Raw genomic sequence first — 12,366 nt, 5'->3', positions numbered from 1 at the left:
ATTTAAAGTACGGTCAGAGAATGGCTTCAACGGTGACTGCGTGTTGCGATATGGCGAAGCTGTCTAAAGTTGTTCGTGCGTGGCGCACGAAGGAGACGTCGGCTGTGGTAGAAAGAGCAACTCCGAACGAAAAAAGGAATCATCTTATGAAACCTGGCATACGCAGGCCGACTCTCTGGAGAAGGCCAGCTTCGGAAAGGGAATATGCCAAGAAAAAATCTTACTTTACCATTGGAGACATCAATTGGTGACACGCGCCTATAAACGCGCACAGCTAAACCGGGCACAGCTAAATCCAACAAGATAGGAAGACCCCGAACTTCTCAGCTAATAACGCCCAAAAAACTAATGTCAGATATTCAAGAGGGCGTAGATAAATAATGATGGATTATTGAGAAAGGTGGTAGAAGATTTGTGCTAAAAATATGTTAGACGGTATAACATTAATGTCGTAGATTAAACTTTCTTGGTGTAATAATTAAGGCCGATACATATTTCGGATACCAGAATTTTAAAAAACGTGTGATCTTTTGTTTGAGTTACTCTCTTCTTCGCTATCCGCCATAGCATACAGTGTCAATTCGTATCAACTAGGTTAAATTTTAATTTTAAAAAAATTTCTTTAATTATCGATAAGGTATTTAATCTTAATTACGGATCACTTTGCCATGTCGAAACCATCCGTAATCCATGATGTCAACAAAAAATACGATACGAACGTTAGAAAGAGTAGTTCTTTGGGCACGTGTCAAGTGATTTTAAGAGTAAGGAAGAACTAGCTGGTTACAAAAGCATCTGGTCTTCCATCAATTCTGCAGACCAACAGCCGATACGCAGTGCCATCGATGTATTAAATATCTGGAGTGCCGGAGCCGGACTACGAATGTCAGGTTGCCTGTTGCCGATAAATTGTTAACTAACATCAACACAAATGTATCTGATCGGCTATAAAGGTAAATTTTCTGTTAATGTGACCTTTCTCGTGCCGCGAAGCTTGGGAAGCAAGCAAGCTTTGATCCGTGTTCTTTTGTCGATAACATATCCGACAGTTTACAAATTCCCTGTAAGAAATACACATTGGGACTTCGTTATTCTGACAAGTACTAGGTCTTGTGTTTAGTAATCAATCATGGTTGATACAAAATGGTCAAGTACGATTGCCTACTCGTATAGTAACATCTATTTAGGATACCGTTTGTATAGTTATCTTAATTCGCCTATCACGGTGAAATTTCGTACCTAACGCACCTCTACATCGCTTGCCAGCTTCGCGTGTGTGAGCGCAAGGCATTGAAGGGTTCAACTGAGGAAAGGCCTAAAACACTTCACTTGAAAATCAGCTTGACAAACAAATATAGACACGTTTGTATATAATTGTTTAGCAGGACCATGACGACATTCGGGATTATCAAAGCTCGCGGCTAGAAAACGAAGTGTGCGTGCCAAGACGGTCGCCATTGAAAATCAGGCGTGTACACGTTCTGTGATGTAAAACTAGCCGCTGCGACTGAAGAGAAAACATGACTTGTCATGAAGCAGGTAAATATCGTTAATCTGCAACGAGTTAGGGTTAATACACATTTTTTTTTAGGACCTAGATTGTCGGGCGAGCTTTTGATCAGTAGGCCAAATTTGTTTCTTTAACTTTGGCACATTTACCTAAAATATTGCTCCACTTCCACCGTTATCAATTTATGTAACCTTGAATAATATATTCTATGTGAGTGATTGTAGATATAATTGTGATCGTTATCAGTAATATTTAAATTTAATTAATTCAAACGCCCGAATAAAGGTTATAATGGTTGCTGACGAAAACGTGGGCGTACAACGACGCTTTCTAATTTTTTACTGTGCAAATAACGGTATCAAAATGACAAGAATTATAGATTTAGATAGCTACAAGACAACGTTTCAAGGTATAGAAGTTTTCCTTGACCCGCTTTTGGAGATTGCCTTACGTAACAGAATGCCGAAAAGTTCTGATGGCCAACAACGTTAACTTAAGTAACTTGCGAGTTATTCGTTTTGGTGCAACCATTATCCTAATATTCTGACATTGCTTCATCGTCACATACGTTACTTCTTTACTTTTTATATTAAATATGTATCTGTTATTTTTTTTCAGCCTACCGTAAGGTATCAAAATGGCGATCCAATGTCGCTTGAGGACAGCCATATTTTGTTTTGAGTATATATATGATTACATGCCAAGAAGCGCTGTGACAACTCTAAGCTGTCGTCTCCCGCTCAAAATCTTTTTGTGGAAAAATTTAACGCGCAGTTAAATTGTTAGTTATCGAAGTTATCGCTTAGTAAAGCTAAGCGGAAGGAAATATTGACTGATGCTCTGGTTTTCAAAACTATTCAGATGCGAGCGACTCGGATCACCGCTCTCGCCGCGACAGTCGCTAGTGTGACATAAACAGAAAAATTTCTAGCATCAGAAGAAATAAAATGCACGAATCCGTAGACCGCCATCCGCCATTACTACTCGATACATAGAAAGTCATCTAGGAATAATCATATATAAATACAAGCGCAAACGTAATAAATACTCTACTCCTGAACACTGCGTTAGAAAATGACAAAATTATCTCGTCCAGTGGGTTTAATAGGTTCTGTAAATGAAATCCCTAAAGCTCTCCTTTTCATATATATATCATTCGATGCAAGTTTCTGCGGACACAGAGACAAGAAAGGGAAAATATAACTTTTGCGCATTATAGAATTCGATTCTACGGTCCATGATTTTGTAAACGTCACGTTACCCTACTCGCCATATTTGTACGATATGTACCTAGAGAGATAGTGTCTTTACACCGATCAAAAGAAGCTTTGCCCTGTATTGTTTGTACCGGCGTATCGGCCTCCTTACCACCCGAGTCAAAAATACCCGAGTGTAACTTGTTAATTGAAGTCTAGCTCGGTCAATATATAGAGCGCGCGTATAATGCAACACTTCGTGAGGGAAAGCAGAAACTGGCTTGATGCTTCTTGTCGTCCCATCCCCATTGCGCAACACCAATATGGCCGACAGGAGAGTATCGAGTATTCGCGGTAGCTATAAATGTTAAGTCGGGCCCCCGTAAGCTTGCCATTGATGTATGTTTTTGTATCGAGGTCATACGAGTATACGCATTTACTTACCGTGAGGAGGTGATAGCAAGGGCATCGAAGGCAGGATGCTGCTGCTTACGCTACCCTAAGACGAACGAGCGAATGCTGAGGGCGGAAAAGGCCGCCTTCTCCTTAACTGGCAGTAACGTATTATTGTGTACTATTGACGTCGCAACAGATAAAGGTTCCACTTACAACGTCTAATATGCAAAAGAATACTGCTCAGATTGATAGATATTGTTTGATCATTGTTTTTGAAATTTTTTAATTATCAAGTCGTGAAGATATATCGAAGAACAATTACCAGAGATATACTAGCGTCGTGTTTGGAAACAATCAGGCATTTGTCAGGAAGTTGAAACCGTATATTATCTCAAGTCAAGTGATTGGAGTTTGCATCTCGAGACGTATCTTTTCTTTTTTCTCGTGTGATTAAAACGACAAACAAAATACAGCGGATTTACCAAATATGTCATACTGTGTCAACTGAGTTATTTATATTAGCTTGGAAACCAAATGCCTTCTTTTGAAAAAAAAAAAAAGAGAAACTTTCTCTTCGAGCGTCCTTTCGTTTATCGTCTACTTCTTATATACCGCTCAAAAGCGCTCCTCGGGCCCGATCAGTTTTAATTGTTTTAATGAATTGCAGTTTTAATTCAGAATAGGTCCTCAAGGATGGATGTTCCAGGTGGAAAAAATACCGTATTTGACACCTTCTACACTATGCATATTGTCGAGAAAGCGAAGACGCTGCACGAACGGCCCGCAACGTCTGCCTTGTGTAGGGTAACGGCGTTATCGTCGAAACGGTAGCTCGAAAGTGGTTTGCCAAATTTGAAAATGGGGTCCGGATCTTAGAGGATGGCCAACGACGACCATTTGAAGGCACTTTTTAAGGAACGGCTTGACAAACAACTAGAAAATTAGCCAAAAAAGATAGGCTACAGCCATCGTACGCAAAGAATTTTATGAGTCCGTTGAATCCAACGGGAAATTACGGCTTAACGCTACATACTAACACCGCTCCTGCTATCGAGCGTCACGCGATTACAGTAAACGAATTTCGTACAGAATTGACACACATACACACACAGAATTGAGTGATGAGAATTGATATCTATACGTACACATGAACCAGAAGTCGGAATGGTTGATTCCAAGAAAGAAACTTGGGCCTACAGTATACTGAAACCTCCATGCAAAAAAGGTTAGGTGGTAAGACACCGAAGAGCCGACTTACTTGGATTTGCTTCCCAGTTTATCAGCGCGTTTATTTGCCTCAGATGCGTCGAGCAAACTAGACTATTCAGGAGAAAAGAATCAACAGACAAAGATAAAGTTATCCTGCTCGGCCACAGCTGGCAATGCTGTAAAAGCTGCCCTCCTGCTCTTTAAACAAGAGGTTCTTTTACGCTCCCCCCATTATCCGGACTTTGTGTCGACGGATTTTTACTTCTCCGTTCACTGAGCAATCAACTTCATCGTCTTACCTTCAACACGGATCGACAAGCCAAAACGTGCTTGGAGAACTTCTTCGGGATGAAACCCGCTATCCTTTGGTGACATGGCGTCTATCCTTGGACAGAGATAATGAGGGATACTAACCGTAATAACCTATTGTCACAAGAATAAGACTGGTTCGGTTTTTCTATTTAGAAAAAACAAAGCAGGAACTTTTCGTGCAACCTAATATATAGACTCCGGACATCAGACAATAAGAGAATATCTGCTTTAAATGTGGTTACATATCTCCGTTCGTACTTAGCTTCTTTCTAGGCTGATCAGAGTCGCTGTCCTAATCTCCAACTGCACACAGGCATTGTTACTATTTCCTAAATTTTATTGTTCGCCTTTTAAGTTTGCTAAGTAACTTGAGTGGTGCTTAGGTTCAATTTGATAGGCCCACTACTGTTAGCATATAGCTTAACGCAGTTTCTGATAAGACTCGACCCTTTGATGTACAACAGTGAGCTAATATTGTGTGCCCTTTCTTAGAAAACCACATACTGTAAAACATCGAAGGATATATTACTCATAAGATTTTCGCTGGAAATCGTTTATACAGAATTCAGATTTTAGGAGTAACTGCTGAACATTTAAGGATGAAAACCCAAAGCCAAACAAAATCCTAGAGTCCAATTCTAGTCACTCAAAGTTTGTCGAAAGCCTAGGCTATTTAGCTCATCTCAAATGTCTTTTGACGTTTGTGTCTCGTTGTACTTGTTTAGCTTTTCGTTGGTAGCATAGCTCGTAATTGCTCAAGTTGTCATAACTTGAAATGGTCAAGGAGCCTAGCACACCTTTTGAACCTACGTCTAGACATTCTGTGTTCAACTATCCCTTTGCCTGTGCAGTCGATATGCACGAGGTAGTCCTACAGGGAATACAGCCGTCGAAAGAAGCACGATACCCTTTGTTAACATCCAGCTTTTCGGGTTGAAAAAATTGGCGCACACTTCCAATTATCCGAAACTAGTAATGAATGTATTTAAGCCTTCTCAAAAAAAAGTTAACGTGGGCCTTACGGTTGCAACAGCTGAGTCAGTGTTAATATTGACGTATAAAAATTGACGAAGTCTCTACTCGACAGTGGATGTAGACATTTACCATGCTTCGAACAGGACGAACTCAACCGCATCACGAGCGTATGTCTAATCAAATTCGAATTCATGGGTACATTGTGAACTCATGAGGGGCAGCGGTAAAAAGACTATCATCAGTAGCCAATAAGTTTTCGTGATGATCGTCTAGAACGATGAAGCTGTACACCGATGACAGGGTGCGTCACAGCGTCCTGTAGTGGAAATATTCCAATCGAATGATTTTTAAATAGGGATTGCCTTCGAAGGATTGCACGAATTTCAAATGGACAAGGACGAGTTGACGATGGCAAACACGAATCGCACACGATAGTATCTCATGTATATTAATTATGTAACAAGTTGAGAAAACATCTCTTACACTTTGCCCTCCGGAGTCAATTCTAACCCTCTAATACTGACCATAAACCTATCCTCAGGTAACGTAGTTCAAGAACTTACAAGTAAACGAGACAGAACCTGAAACTGATGCTCCAGATCATTGATTTCTTCTTTACTTACGAAGGCATCGAACTCCACAGCGTTGATGAATACATAGGGCTATTGCAAACGTTCGCAGCAGCTGGCAGGAAAACAATCAGCACATAATGATCTTTCTGGATGATTGGAAAATTAAAAAAAGTTATTGTCCGCTCATTTAGACACTGATATGCGTCGGCAGTACAAGAAAGTCTGACTATTTTTCCCATTTATATATCGTTGAAAGGCATTAAATTATAAATTTCATTTGGTTATTTGATAATAGATCCTTTGAAGCTAATTGTTATTTTGAAACGTATGTCGCCGGTACCTTCCTCCGTGTCAGACTTAGTCCGTACTACGACAAGACTCAATGGTCTTGGGAATATCGAGATTGATCTAAAAGTAACCTAATTCGGCCCACTCGTTGGCTATTCTTTGTGCCATGTCAAAAAATCCATATTCTTGCTTATGTGTATTTTGCAAAAAATGCAGATTTCTCTGTGATATACATATAATTCAGTAGTTATTTATTTTCCAGAAGCCGCTCAATTTATGGGGTTGTTGGATAGAGAAAGCGATTGGTGGGCGTCACCGTCGTCGGCTCGTTAAGAAAGACTGCTTTTAGAGAATTGCTCTCCCCGCTAAAAAGCTGTACATCTGAATAGAACGGCAGCAGCGGTGGCAGCAACAACAACATCGAGTTTTCAGAGGAAGCGGCGTCTGCGTCGCCTATTCGCTGTTGACCTTGTCATTTCAATGAAATTCGTACGTCATAAAAGCGGACGTTCGCACTCGCTCGCTCACACGCTCACTCAGACGCTTGCACCAAGTCATAACAATACCCAAATAGTCAAACGCAGGGATGCAATAGAAATATATATATGTAGCCGTAGAACTGTAGATAGTAAAGGTCCTTGTTTGGGAAATCTGTTATCTACATACAACAAAAAAACGTCGTGTACAGTTTTTGTAGACTATCCTTCCTCTTTATCAGAGGAATAGAATTTTTCAGAATTTGTTATCTCATTTTAGTTGTGGCTAGCTCTGTCTTTTCATTTGGTAATCGTAAAAAGTACGACTTGTTTTTTTATTGTACCCTCATTGTTCACAAACGCGTACAACATCATAGCTTCGAAAAGCATTTAAGTCTTGATTTTTCCTCTGATCAAAAATTGCCTATTTTCTTTCAGCATTTTTACTGGCTCGTATTTTTCGAGCTAAACTGTCATCAAGCTATACGCGTATCGACATCTCTGCTGAATATTGTAACGGTGATGGTTTCCCCGAACAACCCGATATATATATATATATATATATATATACATAGCTACGACAGTAACAATAATTGAACGAATTTACAATTTTTTTTAATTATCTTTAGGTCGAGATGATTTGTGTTGTGCAGACGAGGCTAGAGTCAAATTAGAGAAATTCAGAGAATTTTTAAGGGCACTCGTACGAAGAAGGCTCTTTTCATTTGAGAAGGTCACCTGTTTCGGACAAAGACTTGTTATAAAAATGGTAAACGGAAAGTGTTGTTGGGCGTCGTTCGGCCTTGGTGCCCACATTAAGGCTAAGCAAAGAACGTTAAATAAGGAACACACACAAGAAGAAACACTGACGGACACTATTATTATTGTCATTTTCTAGAGTCGATTTTAGAAGGCAAAAAGATCTGACAATCTTCTACGTTGATCTTTACGTGCGTACCGTTCAATTCATGGTTTAATTTACAATTAAACTGCACTAGATATAATACAAAATTAACGTAACGTGACTATGAAACAAATTCAGGAAATTTAGTCATATTTTTACACATTTTTAAGTCGACGGCCGCCAAATAATACACAATATTTAAGGTTTTTAAAAAACAGTTTTTATAGACAAAGTTTTACACGATTATTACAATGCATAACTTTCACAAAATGATATAAGTTGTGAATGATTCATCTGTTGCTACACGAGGCCCGCGAAAAATTTGTCTCTAGATTGTTCAATTACCACATTTCTTTCTGTTAGGGATTCAATCTGAATGGTCATCATATACTGCCGCAGTACCTTGTTTATCAGTCAAGTAACCTTTGAACGAAACGCCTACCTTTCCAGGCACTTGAATCATATCTAGATAAATAGTTGTTCCACATCGATGTCTCGTCAAGGGGCTATATACTGATCACTCACTATTCATAGACAGGGCTTTTCATCTTGACAATTTTTGTCCGGATCGATCTCTCAGGTTTGCCTTCAAACATACCAGCTTTAAAGCTTTATCACTCAATTTAGTCTCATTTTTTTCCCAATTTAGATTCGACAAAATCTGAGCCACGGTTGAGTACAACGTTTAGCATACAGTTAAAATCAGCCTTTTCGTTGATCAAAGAGAAAGCCTACAATACAACTCTGCCAATTGTAGAGCATGTTCTAAGCTACGGTCTAGCCTGATGGTTCTCGTAGATGCCGGCCATTTGTATCATCATCATCCTGTATCATACTGAACTGTCCGAAACAGTCGAAGACGGCTGGCGCTTTTTGAGAGCTGTGAAGTGCCCGTTCAGAAGCTGGTTGATGCGAATCTGACATCTTTTAAAAAAGGATATGCTTAGAAAAGGAATAAGCATTGCATACGTCTACTATTTGAATTTGGCGCTAATGACTAGCTCGCCAGTTAAATGCTATTTATCTAAAGTGAAGTTCGTGTCGAAAGTTATGATGTTTACTTGAGGAATATTAATTAGGTTACCCTTAAGTTGATTACCCAGAAAGATGACAGATACAAACGCCTATCCGAGTCACCTTTTATGCCAAAACTCGTTATTGGAAAACGACAACATCGTGACGATGTGAATATATCGGCATTGTCATATTACCTGCACAAATATCACATAGAGGCTATGAAAACGTACCTTTCTTTTTACAAGTTGTTTCCGCTTAATTATTAAACTTTGCGGCCTATGGAACTCTACATACATATCTACACGTACATCAAGCTACTGAATCAGTGGACTGAAGCTTTGCAGTCTATTTTGCTCTGAGAATAGCCACTTCCGAACGAGCGCACCTTCACGCCGCCTGTACGCCTTCCGAAAGACTCCAGCATCGAAACATTTGTCACTTTGTTAGAGGTCTATTAGTGGTACAATAAATAGTACCTGTCTTAATTGTAATACTATAGTTCAAATGTCAAAAACGGAGAGAATCAATCCATTGGCCTGACGGCCGATGCCAAGGTCCTCAAGACAGTCAGATAGTCTTACCGAAGATTATCTTCTTCATGTCGTCATTTCTAAAAAAGAAAATTAACTTATCAAAATAACGCTACGAATACCCGTTAGAGAAGCTGTCCCATCCGTCTAAGTGTAGCCAATGGTCTCAAACAAATGAGGCGCAATTTTTCGTCGTAGGGAGCAAATGAGTGAAATAATATAATCGTACATTGAACTGAGTCACTATTACATCACATTACTCAGACAATAGTATCACAAATACATTCACTATGGGAATTTTAAAGCTCTCTGAGCCTTTACCAATAGGGATAGCTGGCCTTTACTAATCTGGATGTATAAACCCTTAAGCGTTAGCTATAAAAATTGTCGGTAGATGATCGCTTTCAGATCTGAAGACGTCGATATTGTCGCCCCAAAAGAACCTTGCTCGTTGCCAGCAGCCAATTGATCAGCGTGTCCCAAACGAAATTATGCTTAAGGCGAAACCCCATTGGTGTTTTGCAGTTTTATAAAATTGGGTAATATTCTGAAAACTGCCATAACATCAGCTCACATACGTATACCCACTTGTTTTTTCGGTTTTCCTTTCACAAAATACGCTAGACGACTGTTAGAGCCAACAGGCCTGTGCGATCCGCGAAGTTCCACTGACTTCCAACAATATTAGGCCAAACAACGAACGGAACGGTAGTACCCACCAGAATGCGTGGTCGTGCGTGAGTCTTTACAGCTCTGAGTGCCTGTGAATGTTTGGATACAACAGGTCTGCGTTGTCTGTTCCGCAAGGAGCCGTCGGCGGCCGCTGATGGCGGAATCGGTTCCGTCAGGTGGAGCCGACGCGATGCCGCATCGCGGAAGAGCTGCATTGCTGCTGCTGCCACCGCCGCCGCCGCCGCCGCCGCTAAAACGACCGCCGGCGCTAGCGACGCATCCCGTTAGCCATCGCCACCGTTGTAGTTTATCTTATGTTCGTCAATCTGCGTATACGTCTATTTGTGTGCTGCTGGCTATCTTTCTCTCTCTAGCTGACCCAGTAAACTAACGACGTGTGCCGTAACACAATTCTGCCAGTCCCCGACTTTTAGCCATCAGTAGGCGAATACCGGAACGACGGACGCCGGCAAGCAAGCAAGCAAGCGAGCGAGCGAGCACTCCGTGCCGGAAGCTTTTGCGCTACGAACTTTTGACACATTGTGTTGAATTTAGCTAGTAACTTTATTGCGCTGACCAATCGATTGACTCTGACAGGAGTCGTTGGCAGTCATAAAGGGTAGTATAAACCGGTTGTAGTAGAAAACAGTAACCGTGATAAGTTCCTATAGCCACAAAAACTTAACCATATAGTGAATTATATGGGAATGAACATTTTTCGAATCCTATACTTTCTACCCAGCAATGCACTACGCAAACGAGCTATATAAACTTTAAAAAAAAAATTGTATGGTTAAGTAAGTGCAAGCAAAAAAAAAAGAGAGACACGTGGCTATCTATTACTACTTACTAGGACCTGGGTACCTGGCATCGTCGGAGCAGGCTGCTGTAAAAGTTGGCGAGCAAATATCACTCCCATTGAAATTTTGATCCGAGCTACTATTATTACAAGACTTAAAATCACTTCCACGCCGGAATTATTTGTAAAAAGACTATTTGTCATTTTCATCTAATTACATAGGCAAAACACTCAAGTTTATGTTATATATTAAGTACAAAAATGTTTTATTTTTCAACTCTGTCTTATCACCCCTTTTTTTTTTTTCACACATATATATATATATATATATGCATGCATGCATGTGTATATACATCTGCATACATTGCCCTTTGTTCTCAATGACAACTTTAAATTTTGTATATGATGTATTGAATTTTCGCATTGTTGTTTCTCCTGTTCACTGTATCGACGCCAGCTGGGCTGTCAGCGCATTGAGGAATTACAATATTTACAAGAAGTCACTATGAGTGATAATTTGTTTGCGGGTATTTATCAATGGAACACCCGCGTATACTGTCGCTATTAGGGCGCTGTGATCGACCTCAAACACTCTTCGTTGACAATGACAAACGCCACTCACGTACAATTAAAAGTCAAAAAAGCAATTACTTTATATAAATATACAATCATTCGCGCCTACACCTCTCTATAGCTTCATTTCCCAAGTGTGTGTCATTTATCTAGTAATGTGCATATGTCTGTGTGCATACGTGTGCTGCCCCATCTCTCTTGACTTGAAGTAAGCGCCTGGTGCAGACGAATCTTTCGAAGGTTCAACGAAACTTGCTTTCTTTCGCACTTGACATATAATAAAAACGTTGTCATATATCTCATACAAACATCTCGATAGTGATTCTCGCAAGGTGGCATCTTTAGATCTATTTCATTTCAGTTGCTTTTCTTATTTTTTTTTTTTTACAAACTAATACAGCTTTCGTTGGCCACGATCACCACGAGTATTACTACTACTACTACTACTACTACTACTACTATTATTACTATTACTACTACTACTACTACTACTACTACTACTCCTACTACTACTACTAGTACTACTACTACTACTACTACTACTACTACTACTACTACTACTACTACTACTACTACTACTACTACTACTACTACTACTACTACTACTACTACTACTACTACTACTACTACTACTACTACTAGTACTACCACTACTACTACTAGTACTACTACCTCTACTACTAGTACTATTACTAATTGTACTGCCACTACTACTACTACTACTACTCCCACTACTCCTACTTCTGCTCCTTGCTTCATGGTAAAATGCTTTTTTGTATTCGCAACTTTTTTTTTTTTTTCTGTTTACAGACGGTTTTTGGGTATGTGTCGATCCAGTCGCTCATACCCATTCGAACTACATAGAGGTCGCGTTACGAGAGTTGAGATTGTGCGCGATGAAATAAACTCTGTCGCGAACGGCCTCTCCTTTTCAGCT

At 39.9% G+C, this 12,366-nt stretch overlaps 1 long non-coding RNA gene across 1 annotated transcript; it reads right to left on the bottom strand.

The window, feature by feature from the left end:
* Positions 1-8,035: 8,035 nt before the first annotated feature.
* On the bottom strand, positions 8,036-10,588 carry LOC111266129 (uncharacterized). The gene is made up of 2 exons (XR_002683890.2): positions 9,974-10,588; positions 8,036-9,465 (listed from the first exon to the last, which is right to left on the bottom strand). It is a non-coding gene; the product is annotated as an uncharacterized LOC111266129 (long non-coding RNA).
* Positions 10,589-12,366: the final 1,778 nt, after the last annotated feature.

This window comes from Varroa jacobsoni, unplaced genomic scaffold (genome assembly GCF_002532875.2).
Source record: "Varroa jacobsoni isolate VJ856 unplaced genomic scaffold, vjacob_1.0 scaffold_1056, whole genome shotgun sequence".
NCBI lineage: Eukaryota > Metazoa > Arthropoda > Arachnida > Mesostigmata > Varroidae > Varroa > Varroa jacobsoni.
The sequence above is the reverse complement of the archived record's forward strand: the minus strand, read 5'-3'. Positions and strand labels throughout refer to the sequence as shown.